Genomic DNA, 300 nt, shown 5'->3' on the forward strand with positions numbered 1-300 from the left:
TTTTTTATAGCTTTTTTCCAAATAGTTCAAGAAAAACTACTACAAATTAGCAATATTTTGCTCTGTTATACAATTTAATACATCAGAAACTGATGACATAGTGCTGTATTTTACTTATTTATCTCTTTTTTTCAACCAAAAATGTTTTGCTCTGATTAGGGGGTACTTGAATTAAAAAAAAATTTCACAGGGGGTACATCACTGAAAAAAAGGTTGAGAACCATTGTTTAGAGCAGTGGTTCTCAAATGGGGGTACACGTACCCCTGGGGGTACTTGAAGGTATGCCAAGGGGTACGTGA

The sequence above is a fragment of the Nerophis ophidion genome, linkage group LG07 (assembly GCF_033978795.1).
Source record: "Nerophis ophidion isolate RoL-2023_Sa linkage group LG07, RoL_Noph_v1.0, whole genome shotgun sequence".
Classification (NCBI taxonomy): Eukaryota; Metazoa; Chordata; class Actinopteri; order Syngnathiformes; family Syngnathidae; genus Nerophis; species Nerophis ophidion.